Raw genomic sequence first — 14,179 nt, 5'->3', positions numbered from 1 at the left:
GCGCTGAAGTAAGACATAGCAGCAAAGGGCTTATGGCAACTACCACTGCTAATGTAGGCTCCAGCACTTACGTTAGGATGAAATCAACCATAGCAGAGCTCAGCCATTCCAAACCACACGTTGTTTTGGGGGGAGGTAGGGAATTCTGTGTCAACATCTGTAGTAAAGCAGATGTGACTCATTGCACTCTATTTTAAAATCAGAAACTGAAGTGTCTACTATTCCACTGAATCAACAGCAGCAGCAATCCTTCATAAGTTTCTGTGCTCAGTACAATCAGTTCAATTAAATCACAGTATCTGACACTGCCATTTTGTGACACAGTACTCAAATCGTGGCTTGGGTTTGTCTCCTTAATGCCATTCAACACCCTTATTTACCTTGTCCTCCACAGTTGCACTGGTAATAGAAAAATGTGGAATTAATTTAATCAGCATACCATTCCCATAAATCTTCCTATGATGATCTTTTCATTGAAGAAAACATCATTTGTAACTGTTGTTTCAATAGATCTAGTAATCTGAGATATCTTTGCTCAATATATTTTGAATGTGACAAGCATCTGTTAGGTCATGTTTGGTCCTGGATTATTTTTTTAATTATTATTTTTTAGAATGAGAAAAAGGCATTTTTCAAACACTTCCTGGCACCTTCCATTTTCTCATTTAAATTCCTCAACCCAAATTCAATAGTCATCCATTAGAATTTCAATAGCTTGTAGTCCCATAGTGGTCTGTTCAATTACTTTTAGAAATATCCTGGGAAAGAACTAATGCCAAACGGTACTCTCTTAAGTTTGTAACATTCAAACGCTGTATTTGAAGTTAGAAATTTAGAACTTGCCTCATTTACATTTGCCTGCCAAAAAATATATTCTGTATTTAGTTCCATGATTTTTTTCTTCATGTGAGCTTTAATTATAAATCCAAGGGAAAACTCCCATGTAAGTAACATTCCCTGCAAGGGTCACAGTATGTCAAGTGTATCTACCATTTGGGTGAAGTCTGTGCACGTGTGTGGAATGCCTGTTTTCTCTGCAACAGGGGCCAAACCACTTTCCTATCCTGTCCTTCACCTGCATCCTTTTTAAACAACAACAACAAACCCAAAACAGACAAACAAACCAACAAACAAACTTTTGGACAATCAACTCTACTGTCCCATCCTTTGTATGCTAAAATTCACTACGATATTCAATGTCTAAACCCAAACAAACTTTTGTAATACTCCAAATTTCAAAGTGAAACTTCCCATTGATGCAAAGCAGGTTATACTCATGGTCAGGATCTAGGGCACCAGTGAGTAACCAGCACTACACTTCCATTTGGTGCATGAGTCATCCTTAGGCAGGGCACACCACACAGAGCATATATCTGCTCCTTTTGTGGCCATTGACCAAGAAAACAAACCTTGAACTCAAAAACTCACAAGAACTCACTCTCCTTGTCATTCAAACCAGCCCATTTTCATCTGAAACTACTCGATGAATGTATATAATACAGGTATTTAGTTTTAAAGCAAACAAATACTGTTAAAAAGCACTTGACAACTTTACCACAAGTGTTAACTTGTCTCATAATTAGCAATAGAATTTGACCATTAACATCTATGCAAATATTTTTATTTTTATAAAATTAAAATGAAGGACAAAAACTTGACAATTTTTCACACCTTACATAGCCTGATGCTGTTTGCAAAAATTCTTAGAAGTTTAGCAGTGTCAACTACTGTAAATTTAAACAAGAACTTTCTATCTCAATTAGTTTGGTGGAAACTGGAAAATTCAGTGAAGAACAGGTAAATTATTTTTGAGAGACATCTATGTGCCTGAGATCCAAATGCAGTCTTCTGAAATTGTAAATATTTTTTCATTTGAGAAATTTGAAATAGACTGCAACTGCATTTCTGCAGCTATACAATGCTATCCTATGTAAACTACTGCTATTCAATACTATTTATTTTAAATAATATGGGCAGCAGATCCAACCCAATATTACTGGTCAGTTGTACACATATTAGTGCTCTAACAACAGTGTGGGATAAGATGGCAGAAATGCCAACCATAGAAGTAGTAATATTATTTTAAGCTGCAATTCTGTAATGTGCTCTTTCAGAGACTCCTAAAACCCCTTAAAAAATTGAATTACATTTTTGAAACTATGTTGAAGTAATAAACCTCACTACCTCAAAAACTACAATGTTACAAAATTTACACATGGGGACACTCATTCAGTTGTGCTGGTTGTGATAGAGTCTAACTGAAGAATCACACTTTAATGTTTTACAAAAGGATATCTACCCCATGCAGGGCACAATCAAAACTACTCAGAAATGCCAGGTGGCTATTTCCACTTCTTGTTTTCCCCCTTCCAGCACTTAGCTTATTTTTTCTGGTCTGTCTAAACCCTATAGCGAATGGAAGATCATTCACGTCTCTATTGCTTTTTCAAGCTTTTTCAAGCATTCATTAATGCATTTACAATCTCCATCACAAGATAAGAAAGCATTATTATCCCCATCCAGAAATTGGAAACAGATACAATGGAACTTATGGGAAGCCACAGACTAACACAGTTTAACCCCTGCTAGCATCTAAGACCATGACAGCCATTCACTCACACCCCCCCCAAACCCTGAGTGAGATACAGGAGAGAAACAAAAGGGAAGAGAGAAACTCATGGGTTGAGATAAAAACAGTTTAATAAGACAACAAAATAATAATAATATATTACTAGTACTAATACTAATATAAATGAATTCAGAACAATTAAATCAAACATACTCAATGCAATCCCTCATGAAATTCCAGTTGCACTGAAATAGCCAGTCCTAGAGAGGAGAGCACTCTGGTCTCAAATAGCTGATCCTAGTGAGAGAGCAAAAAGGCAAAAGCCAGAGGGGCCCAAAGGCCAACTTTAAAATGGCAGAATGGCAAGAGGCCAAACTAACACTGAACTCCCAATGGAACGGGACTTCCAAACTGAATTAATGAACTGGAAAACCCGAACTAAGCAGATGGAAAAGCCGACTCCAGTTATATACCAAGCATAATGCTCATGGTAGGGAATACTTCACTGACCAATCTGGATGTCAGTCTTAGGCACTGTCCTGTGCGTGCCTCCCTCATACCAATCTGCACTTCCAACTGGACAGCTGAAGAAGTCCTTGGTTTCTCTGATGACAGCCAAGTTATCATTGAAGAAGAAAAAATTCTAACTACAGGGAAAATTAACTCAATTTCAGCCAAACCAGCACAATCCCCTTTAGGTACTGGATGGCTGCTTAAGGTCTCCCCAAAGCCTTCTCTTCTCCAGGCTGAACAACCCTAGCTCTCTTGGCCTGTCTTCATAGGAGAGGTGTTCCAGCCCTCTGATCACCTTCATGGCCATCTTCTGGACTCACTCCAACAGGTCCATGTCCCTCTTATATTAGGGGTCCCATGTGGGGTCTCATGATAACAGAGTAGAGGGGCAGAATCACCTCCATCGACCTCCTGGCCACACTACTTTTGATACAGCTCAGGATACGGTTGACTTTCTTGGCTACAAGCACACATTGCTGGGACATGTTAAGCTTCTCATCAACCTACAACACCAAGTCCTTCTCCTCAAGGATGTTCTGCTCCATTTCCATCCAGCCTGTATTTGCTCTTTGAATTGCCCTGAACCATGTGCAGGACCTTGTACTTGACCTTGTTGAACTTCCTGAGGTTCACACAGGCCCACCTCTCCACCCCATCAAGGTCCCAAGGCATCCGTTCCCTCCAGCGTGTCAACTGCACCACACAGCTTGGTGTCATCAATAAACTTGCTGAGGGTGCACTCACTCCCACCATCCATGACACTGACAAAGATGTTAAACAGCACTGATCCCAGTACTGATCCCTGAGGAACACTATTCATCGCTGGTCCTCACCAGAGTCCTTGTCTCTCTCATACAGGGGAAGCCAGTGCTGGACAGAGTACTCCACATGTGGTCTCATCACTGTTGAGCAGAAAGAAAGGATCAGCTACCTCAACATGCTAGACATACTCTGTCCAGTGCAGCCCAGGATAACATTCACTGCCTTTCCCAAAGGGTACGGTGCTGACTCATTTCAAACTGGTGTCCACCGGGATGCCCAGGCATTTTTCTGCCAAGCTGTTTTCCAGCTTGGTGGCCTCCAGTATATATTGCTGCATGGCGCTGATCCTTCCCAGGTGCAGGACTTTGCACTCCAGTGCAGTAACTTGAGGTTACTGTTGGCCAAGTTCTCCAGCCTGCTGAGGTCCTGTCAGCTGGCAGCATGACCCTCTGGCATATCAGCCACTCCTCCCAGTTTTGTGTCACCTGCAAACTTGATGAGAGTGTACTCTGCCCCATCATCTAGATCATTAATGATGATGTTAAATAGAACTGGACCCAGATTTGACTCCTGGGGTACACTGCTAGTCACTGGCTTCCAAGTAGACTTTGTTCCACTGGTCATGACCCTCTGAACCTGGTCATACAGCCAGTTTTCGATCTACCTCACTGCCTGCACATCCAGCCCACACATAAAAAGCTTCTCTGTGAGGATCTTATGGGAGACAGTGTCAAAGTCCTCACTGAAGCCTAGGTAGACACCATCCACTGCCCTCCCCTCACCTGCCAAGGTAGATATTTCATCATAGAAGTTTACTGAGTTGGTCAAGCATGACTTACCTGTCCCACACCCCCACACCATGGTAACTACTACTGATGATTTTCTTGTTGTTCATGTGCCTGGAAATAGTTTCCAGGACTAGCTGCTCCAGCATGTTCCCAGGGATCAAGGTGAGGCTGACCAGCCTGTAGGTCTCTGGGTCCTCTTTCTTGGCCTCCTTGAAGATGGGGGTGACATTTGTTTTCCTCCAGTCTTCAGGTACTTCTCCCAGTCACTATGATTGAACAGACCATTAAGAATGGCCTCACAATGACATCTTCCAGCTCCCTCAGCACTCATGGGTGCATCCCATAAGGGCCCATGGATTTACGTATGTCCAGATTGCTGCAGTATTCCCTGTCCTGGTCCTCTTCCACCAAGGATATGTCTTCCTTGCTCCAGCCTCTTGCCATTAAAGGCCAGTCTTGCTAGTAAAGACTGAGGCAAAAAAGGTATTAAGTACTTCCACCTTTTCCATGTCCTGTGTAACCAGATCCTCTGCATTGCTCCTAAACCCTGTTATCTATGTGCTTTCCAGCTCTATCAGCAAATGAAACACGGATATTTGTTAAATGTCCCTGACTACCATGCAATACGGCAAAAAGGGGAAGAGTGAGGACAGCACAAAGTGGCTCTCCCATTTTTTTTTAATTTAAAGGTACTCAACTTCATCACCATCACAGATCTTCTAACTATGCATATAATTTCCAATTATGGCTTTTTTTTTTTTGGCCTTTTCTTTTTTCCCAAGGAGCTTCAAGCTAAATAAGACACCATGTTCTCCACTTCTGGTATATGATGAGCTATCTGTAGAGCACAGTCCTGTGGGAGGGCTCCCCTAGCATTATGCAGGACCGCTGAGGGGCCTTAGGAAGACTAAGTACACCATGGGAGATACACTCAGCCTCTAGAACCTTCAAACTGTGAAGGTGCTGGAACTGTTCAAGAAAATTATGTTCCTTTTTCATAATGAAAAGTATTAGGCACTCTTAGATCTCCATATCACAAAAAGACGTTGGTATTGACAATTCTGCTACTGCAGTTCCCTAATATATTTTCTTCTCATTTTATAGGTGGATGAGTAAAAAAAGTTAGATAATTTATTCAAGACAACGTGTTGCTAGAACCAGGCTCAGCTGGTGTGTGCTTACATTCTTGAGCTCCATACAGTGAACCAAAGTTGTTCTTTTTCCTCAGAAAGGTGCCAGCGACAGTAGTAAAAAAAAATTTTCTCAAAGAACTGTTTAAGGAGAGATGAGGAAATATTTTATTTATTTCAGTTCCTCATTTATCTAGAAACAAAACATTTTCTTGCCATAAGTAAGCTGCAACATTCAACCAGACTGAAAAGCTCAGCTTCACCTTACTCCTCTGCAGCATGTTTTATGTCACAGAATCATATGTCTTTTTAGAGTCTATTTTGTATTCCTCTTTGTTTGACAGTACATGCTTTTATGCAAAATATTTCTGTGGCATGAAAAAAAATTTGCATTAATTCATCTTTTTATGTCTTAACTTCAATTTTCAAGCCACGTTTTCTCCCTTGTCTTCATTAAATAGCATGAAAATGTCACAGTTAAAGAATTGGATACTCAGCATATCTTTTTGCACTATATCCTCAGACACAGATCAGTTTTGCTGTTTTCTGCATGTACAAGTATACTTCTTGTCAGACTTCACTCTTATAATATGGTAACTTAATTAGAAGCACACCTTATTGAAAAGAGTGTGGAGTAACTCAACAATTAATCTGACTGACAAAGCTAAAATAACCCTTATTACATCAATTAAAAACAAACAAACAATAGAACAAACAAACAATAACCCCACACAACAAACAAACAACGAAACCAAAAAGAAACCCTTAGCAGTGCAGTACTCTTCCTTGAAATGTTCAAACCCCATACATATTACTTCTCTTAAAATACATCCAAATCCTTTTAATAAAGTTAGAACATGTTTTATGTATAATTACCCTACTTTCATTGCTAATGTTTCATATAATTTCACTTCCCCCCCCCATAATTCTGCTCTAGATTCAGTGCTTTCATAAAGAACATTTTAAAATGCTAACTTGCTAACATTGCTCTGTCAACGTGGTCTCTCATCTGGATTTTAACACTTGCAAAAACTTGTGGCCTGGATCTGAAGGTTCTTTATGGCTGAGCTTAACAATTGAACTTGGAACAGAGATTATAAAATGAATTTTTGGAGTGGAAAATTGCGGGAAGTCTCCCCTACACTCTGTTGTCCTTTCTATAATTCCTTACAGAGGGGAATTAAATTGTGAAATAAACAACTAAACTCAGGGGAAAAAAAAACTGGACTGTCTCAATACAAAGAATAAGGGACACGCACCCAGATGTGGAGTATCCACTGACAACTTTGTAGTGAAGTAGTGGACATGCAGTCATGAATCTACGTCAGCATGTGTAGCAGTATCAACAGTAGCGCTAATCCAGATAGCATAGTTAAAAATAGCAGTGAAGACAGACAAAAGCAGACTTCAGCGTGGCTTAACAACCTGTCCAGAAGGCTTGGACAGCCCTCTCTTAAGTCTTAGCCTGGCATGTCTTCAGATCACATATAGATCAAAGCTAGTACAGAGCTGTCTGCATATCCTGCAATCACACTACTCAACTACAGTGTAGACACATCCAGAAATAGTGCTACTGTAGATATGTTCATCTGAAAACTGTATTTGCAAAAAGCAAAGCCTGGGAACATACCATAAAGCATATGAGACCTGATGAGGAAAGCATGCTGGAGAGAATGTCCATTTTGCTGAATTGTATTAGCTGGGTTAATTCATCCCCCTACACAACCTTCTTCCCTTGTGCTCCTGAAGGACAGCGTAACATATGCTGGTTGGCCTCAACTGTGAGGATTCACAGAGTCAGGCTGGATTAACCTGGTCCTTCAGGTACAGCTACTCACTCAGCTTTATTGTCTAATGAAGAGACAGTTACACTCTACAGGCAGCTGGAGGCAACCGTGTTACGTGTAAATGGCACTCATTCTCCTCTATGAAATACCAACACCAGACACCAAAGCCTTAAGCTAAGCAGACACATTAGTTATCTACTGTTTCAAGGCCAGATATTTCACGAGAATATCAAGATACCAACAACGCCTTCATCTACTACTGCTGCTACCAGAGGCAGAACTCACTGTTATACGGAAACCCAGGAGCTGATGAAGTCCTTCAAATTCAAGACCTCCTCCTCTCAAACGGTGGTTTGCTGTACACCTGCAATGCTACATCTTCTGCTAGCTATCAACTACAGATTACTACAGACACTACACCCTTGCAAGGATGACTTACTACCATTTGTCCAGCAAGTGACCGCAGGGACATAAGTATGTTCTTAAACTGTCTGCATAATGAATTATTTGCTCCAGGGAATTTCTGTGCATATTTTGCTAAATCACAACCAGAAGACAAAACTAATACAAAGACATATATAGAGGAATACAAACTCAGCCACCTAAAAATTATGCTATCAAATTATTTTAAGCAAATATCGCATCAAGATGTAGAATGTATCATATTTGAAAGGATAGTGAAAAGTCAAATCCTCCTTTCTCTAACCTACTGCTTGTTCCATAGCTACAGTGCCTCACTCCATTCACATCTGCCACAAGGATGCCCATTAACTTAAACATGAACAATGTTAGTCATGTGGCACAGGTAACTACGATTCTGTAGATATGAAGTTTAAGATCACATAGAGTTTAAGATTACAGTATTTATTCAAAATTGCTCACATTTAGCCACCATAAATTCCTTTACCTCTTATTTAAAATCTGGTTTAGGTTAATGAAAATCAGCTAATTAATGATGCAAGTTTAACTCAATTTCCTGGTGATTCCATTCTGTAACTCAAGGTAAGTGTTTGCCCATGTCCTAGCAACCAGCACAAATATTGTACTTTATCCAGTGCTCAACATATGAGTTTGCAAAATGATAATAGCCCAATATTTAAAATAACTAGGGGCTATACCTTAAGATTCTCTCAATGTACAAGAGTAAAAATGAGTATACTTGGATGGAACGCAACAGAAGTGTGGGTCATGGAATGTGACTTGCAGTTTATTTACCTTGCTAGCACTTTTCTGCTTCTGTGCACACGATATTTCCCAGTTTTGTTTTGCATTATCTTGTTTGTTTGTTTGGATGATTGTTTTTTATTAATAAAACGTCTTGGACACAGCATTTACAAATATTCAAATAAATCTCTCACCATGCTGATAACTTCAATATTTAAAACCTTATGTCAATTCAAAAGCAATTCTAGAGCTCTTCATAAATTTACTACTATGACTCAACTGGAACTGACAATTTAGCATACAAAAGGCAGAATATTTACAGTTGTATTTTAGGAAAAGAGAACATCAGATATGCACATGCAAGTGTAAACATGTAATCAGTTACATATTGTTAGTCTGGAAAGTTAAAGGTATTTCCTATTTCTTAAAAAAAATGCCAGTCAGTGTGGCCAGATCCTGCAAAAGAACTACATGGATGAATAACCAGCAGAGCAGTACAGCTTCAAATCATAATCATGCACATACCCTTGTCATGCACATGTGAGAAAGCTATGCAGCACAGCCTGGTTTTTACTCACAGACGTAAACAAGTTTGCTAAAATGGGGGGGTTGAAGGGAAGTGTTAAGTTCCTGATTAGAATTTCATTTTAAATGGTAAGTTCCAGATTGATACAGTAACAATAAAACAGATGGCAGGAGAGTGGGGAGGATTTATACACAAGGAGAGGTCATGTAATACACTGCATTAAGTTTAAAAGATAAGTGAGACAATGCCTTTTTCTCCAGTATAAACAAAGAAAAATAATGCCAGCAGTTTGACTGGAAACAAGAACTGGGGAGGAAACGGAACTGAAAAGGAAATGCTTACAAGCAAACTTTACAAACTTAATGCTACATTTTAACCAGAAAAATATTTTCAAGTGTTACTCAATTTTTATTTTTTTTTTTTGTAAAATGAAAATCAACTACATTCATATTCAAAATAAGCTTTTCTAAACACTCCTTAACATACAAGAAAATACATCTAATGAAGGAGTGCCCCAACTGCCAGACTAAGATAGCTGAATTGTACTTCTCTTTGATACCTCTAAGAACTTCAGACCTCAATCACTTGGAGCTGTATCTCAGAAGATGAAATTACAGTTCCACCTTAGACAGGTAAGCAGCAGGTGTTATTTCTGCCACAATAATTAATTAATTACTTTTTCCCTCTCAGTTAAAAACTCTCTTGGGATCTTAAATCAATGAAGTATCTGATGCATATGTTCTGTTTTCTTGTTTCCAATAGTTCCACTGTGCATATAAATCTATCATACAAACACATTTGCATTTAAAGAGCAATTCCCTTGTGTTCACTATGCACCTGCTCCATGTAAGCCTATCTTCTCTGCCTCCTTTGAGAAACAGACAGATCTGCCAGAACAAGAGAAAGCACATACACAGTGCTCCTCCAAGTCCTCTTGCCAATTATCTAAGCATTATTTCCTTTAGTTTAATTATGGTCCTATTCTGACAACAGCTGAAAAGAACAACTACTTGCCTTTCCAAAATCCAATACTTCTCAAATTTTAGTATATATTTCATCTTGACAATGTACATATACATTTGAACTGTACAAAACCACTGTATTTTCTATGTAATATAAAGCACTGGCAAATAGGTTCCTTACATAGACTTTCACCTAAAAAATATTAACTTTATTTTACTTAGCATTAATTAACATGGCTGCATGAAGGATGAGAATATTCTCCATCTGGCATTTTACCTTCAACTGTAACCTGAAAAAGATGTACGTTTATTGTAATAAAACTAAAATAAAAATGGTAATTGTTCCCTTCTCTTCCCCTCCTTGCTCCTGTAACCATGTTTGTGATTCATGGGTTGCTTCTGGAGCTTCATGCAGGTGACCAGAGACAGACAGGGGTGGAAATAAAGCCCTGCTGCATATCCCATCTAGTCAGCTGAAATGGTTAAAACCTGGTGAGGGGACATAACATGCTGCATCCCACAAAGGCTGCTGGAACTACTGGCCTTTGTGCCTGTGAAGTGCAGCATCACCACTCCATGCATATAGGACATCAAATAATGCCATAATTACTAGTACCAACATCACTGCACTATTGCTAACACAACTTTTGTGCTGCTGTCTGTGATGGCTGATTCGGGGGGGAATCAGGCTGCCTCTGGCTATTTGCTCCCTTTTCTTGCTGGCATCTCATCACAGCATGAAGGCAGCACTAGCCACATGGCTCCATTTCAGAGGACACAAACTAGAGTGGCTGCAGCAGGGCTGTCACGCTTTCCCCTTCCTGGTTCTAATCAGGCAAGTGTCCAAGCAGGATGGAGCTGCTGCTGGTGTAGAAACAACGGGGTCCTGCAACATCCCAGAAGAGGACTGTGTGAGATAAAGCGCTGTACCACTGCAAGTGGCACCCCACCTCAGGTACGTGTGGGAAGAAGACCTGTGGAGCTCTCATGGGGACAGGTTTCAGCTCCCAGCAAGACTGGACAACTGGGAAGCAAATCAGCAGTAAGAGGCACTTCCTAGTTTCTTGAATCTCTGCTGATGCCTTGTCAAAAAATGGCTACAAAGTACATAGATATTTGGGATTATGGTTTCCCAATCATGAAAAAAATCAATGCAAAATGACCTATCCCTTATTCAGAGTACTCAGAGAAGGGACTGCATCTCTAAAGGTACCACAATCACCTTGTCCAACCAGTCTACCTTTTACATGCAGCTCTTTGTAAACACAGAAGCTGGCCCCAAAGAAATCACATCATACTTACTTACCATATTACTGTCATTAGAGAAAAAAGCAAGCAAGCAAACAAACAAACAAAATCAAAACCAATAAAAACACATAAAAACTCAACCAAACCAACCCAACCCTAAACATTAAGGAGTAGTTTCTACCCACTATAATTAACTATCTTCTATAGGACTTCCTTTTGTGAAAGATTAACCATCTCCACACTTGACTACTTGCTCAAACAAGGAGATTTTTTCTAACAAGCTGGTCTCTTACAGGCTACTTGGAATTTGAGATAGTTTTTCCCTGTCCTCTTCCTCTGATATAATTCTATTTCACCCACTTTTTCAACAACCTACAACCCACATTTGCTTTCTGCAGCACACTGAGTCAGTGACACAGACCAGAAACCACGAAGGTCTGAAAAATGACTGAGCTGCTGGTTTAAGATGCCATTAGTAGCTGGGTGAAGTGGAACAGTCGGTTTGCCTAAGTCAGTCTTTAACACACAAAAATATGCTGAGATGAAATATTACAAAGGAAAACTTTTCAGTCAAGGCACGAGTGCTATGCCTCTGTCTTAACTGAAGGAATATCTAAAGGAAAATTTACTACATGATTTTGGAACTGTAACTACAATGGTGAGGCAAGTCTCTTCTTGACAACTGGACAGGTGCCAGGCATACTCACGGGTTTAGCGGTATGGAGAAGAGGCTTACTATGTTCATTGGACAGCCTGTGATCTAGTTGCAGAGCATTTTAAGGTGAAAAAGCTCATGTTTATGTGTTGTAGTAAGACAAGAGGTCACATGATTTATGGCTCATTGGGAGCACATGCAGTACATGTACTTATTAAATTCAGCAAGGGCAGGACACTACAAAAGTCTGCTACAGGATGCTGCATGAGGCTTATATACACGCACATCGTTCTACATAGTTCCTGGCTTCAGGATCAGAGCTATTTGCACAAGATACAAAGTAATTCTGATATTCCTGTGCTATCATTGTATCCCTTTCTTCAGTCATTTAAATATCACAAAAGGGTCCAACACACCAGCAATGTGCCTCAGAATAATTTTTTAAAAACTTTTTTTGTTACCTTTTGTGGCTGGGTCATGGACGCATACAATGAGGCCACACTTCCAAGATTTTCTATGGAACCACAAGCACTAGCAGTCTTTTTGGTGGGTTTTGGGGTGGAAAGGCTTTTTGAGAAGCAGTTGTGACTAGTATCTCCCTAAGAGCTGTGGCTTTAAGCCTACCATTGAAAGTGCCATGAGGTGGTACACTGATAAAGAAGACTGAGACTATTGAGGAGCTAGTTTGTATCCAGTACCATCAGGACCTGATTCTCAAGCTCTTCTTCATATAAATTGCATTTGCTCACATACATTTGCTCAGCGATATGGGTATGAAAAAGGTTTGATCCCTAGTGCTGCAAAAAACCACGAGCTTGGACTGACCCAAGTATAAGCCAAGGCACACTTTTTCCACACGACGACTTTGCATTTGCTTCCCCACAACTGCAAACATGCAACTCCTACTTGATTTTCTTCCAGATTTGGCATGTCCCGGTGGGACAGGAAGGTGCTGAAGGCTGTGTCCCCCACCAGGGACGCCCGGTTCCGAACAGAGTAGAAGATTTGCGTCGGCTTCGAGTGTCAGCGGCTTTCATTGAGCTGCAAGGGGCTTTGCAGCGGCACTTCGCAGAGCTGACATCACGTATGTGCTCAGCCCCAATAAAACCCCCCGCGCTCAGCCGTGATTTCATGCGGAAAGCACTTCCCCGGGGCGGGCTGGCGGGGGCCGGAGCTCGCCGCCCCCGCTCCGCTCCGCGCCCGCCCCCCGGGCACCCCCGGTCCCGCGCCCCCCGGGGACGGCCCGGAGAAGAGAAGCCCGCCACCGCGCCGGGCGCCTCCAGCGCTATCCGCAAGCCCCCCCCGCCACCGCGTTGCCGCGGGGGACCCCAGGCCCGTCTCCGCGTCCCCTCCCGTCGCGCCGGGCAGACAGTGCTGTCGGCGGCAACAAAGCCCCCCGCCCGCTCCGCTCCTCCTCGCCTCACCTCTCCCCTCCGCTCCGCTCGGCCGCGGCAGTTTCACGGCAGCCGCGGGGTGATGGAGACGGGGGAAGGACCCAGGTGCCGCCTCTCGGCTGCCGCCCCCCGCCACTCCCCGCCGGTGCAGGCAGAGCTCCGGCAGCGGCCCGGCTCCCGCCGCCCCGCGCTCCGCCCCGGCCCTTCCACCGGCCAGCGGCCGCCCGGCGGCGCGCTCCCGGGGGCGGCACTCACCCGCCGCGCCGCGCCGCGCCTCCTCCCGCCGCCGCGGCGGAGGCCTGCTGCGTCACAATGCCGCCGCGATCTGGGGGCGCGGGGGGCGCTGCCACGTGACCGGCGGCGGCGGGGGGCGGGGGGGGAGCGGGCGGTACCGGCGGTACCCCCCCGGGGCGGGCGGAGGGGCCCTCGCGGAGGCGCTGGGGCCGCGGCTGCCGGCGTGGGGAGGGCTGGCAGGGGCGCCGCGGGGACAGCACTGCCCCGCCGGGAGCTCCGGGACAAGCGCGGCCGGCGCTGGGTGCCCGCTCCCGCCCGGGCTGGCGGGCAGCGCCCAGGCGGGTGTCACGCACGTGTAGAGCGATTCCCGCGGCATCTGAAAACGCTGCGCCTTCGTGTCAAATGCTAAGCGCGTGGCACTGTGCTGCACCAAAAATGCCTGAAAAT

The 14,179-nt window shown here is 42.8% G+C and overlaps 1 protein-coding gene across 2 annotated transcripts in view; it reads right to left on the bottom strand.

The window, feature by feature from the left end:
• Window positions 1–13,810, bottom strand: part of SNCAIP (synuclein alpha interacting protein) — a 91,183-nt gene extending 77,373 nt beyond the window's left edge. The window contains exon 1 of one of the 2 annotated variants that reach the window (XM_082074088.1): window positions 13,529–13,810. The gene's annotated coding sequence lies outside the window, so the exon portion shown is untranslated. The remainder of the gene's footprint in view (window positions 1–13,528) is intronic. The other variant, XM_082074087.1, reaches the window with a different exon arrangement.
• Between the last annotated feature and the right edge of the window lie 369 nt (window positions 13,811–14,179).

This window comes from Streptopelia decaocto, assembly GCF_964273445.1.
Source record: "Streptopelia decaocto genome assembly, chromosome: Z".
NCBI lineage: Eukaryota > Metazoa > Chordata > Aves > Columbiformes > Columbidae > Streptopelia > Streptopelia decaocto.
Note: the sequence above shows the minus strand (reverse complement) of the source record. Positions and strands in the feature narration are given on the sequence as shown.